Genomic DNA, 1,120 nt, shown 5'->3' on the forward strand with positions numbered 1-1,120 from the left:
GGGCAGCTGGAAAGGCCACAGCCACTGATGAGCTTCCCCAGGATTCAAGGACACAGGAGCTCTTGACTTCTGTAATTAAACATACACAAACAAACAAAAAAAAAATCCCTCAAGTCCGTATCTGAAGCCAGTGTCTTTCATTTCCATAAATCCCAGCTCACCTGACGTCCCTTGCTTAATTGCCCTTTAAACTGTTTTATGGCTTTATAGCAGCCTATAAAAAGTGATTTCCAAGTATGACAAGCGCTGAAAGGCTCAAGAGGAGAGTGATCCAGGACTTGTAATCGCTACATTTGTAGCTGCTCCCCTAACAGCTCAGCCTCCACAGAGGACGGAGAGCTGCCAGGGCACCAAGCCGCCATGGGGCGATACACGGGAAGAAGCTTCCGTTTACTCCTCATGTGCGTCGTTAGCATCCTCCTTTTTGTGATGGAGATTGTGATCGCCTATGTAGGTAACTCCCTGTCTTTGGCCTCTGATGCTTTTGCAGTTCTTTCCCACCTTGTGTCCATGATCATAGGTTTCTTGGGTGTAAGGGCCAGCAACATAAAACAGCACAGGAAGGGCACCTACGGCTTTCTGCGGGCAGATGTTGTGGGAGCGTTTGGCAACTCCATTTTTGCCGTGGCACTGATGTTCAGCATCCTGATCGAAGCCATCAAAAGGTATATTAATCCCCAGAAGACAGAGGCGGCGCTGCTGGTTCTCGCTGCCGGAATTATTGGTCTGTTCTTCAACGTCCTGAACTATGTCATCTTCTTGGACTGCTGTTACTGCACGGCACCCGGGCCCCAGCAAGACATTAAATCAGGTAAATAACTGCTCAGATAGTGATAGTAAATCTGGTGAGAGTCCTGGCAGGTGCTATCTTAGGGGGCCTCTGATGGCACTATCTAGAGAGGCCCGATGCATTGGATCGGCCTCTTATCCCCATGATTTTACAGTAGATCTTTCTCAAGAACAGTCGCCTTCAGTCTGAAGTTCCTTGTGCAAGTTCCTTGTGCGCAGAGTGGCATCAGGTAGGTCCCTTGGATGCTGGGAGGTCTCCTTTAATTTTACTCATGGGGAATGAAAAGGTCTGTCCCGACAGGTAGAGAGGGAGGGAGCAAAGGCACTTACT

The sequence above is a fragment of the Propithecus coquereli genome, unplaced genomic scaffold (genome assembly GCF_000956105.1).
Source record: "Propithecus coquereli isolate 6110/MARCELLA unplaced genomic scaffold, Pcoq_1.0 Scaffold300, whole genome shotgun sequence".
In the NCBI taxonomy this organism is placed as follows: Eukaryota; Metazoa; Chordata; class Mammalia; order Primates; family Indriidae; genus Propithecus; species Propithecus coquereli.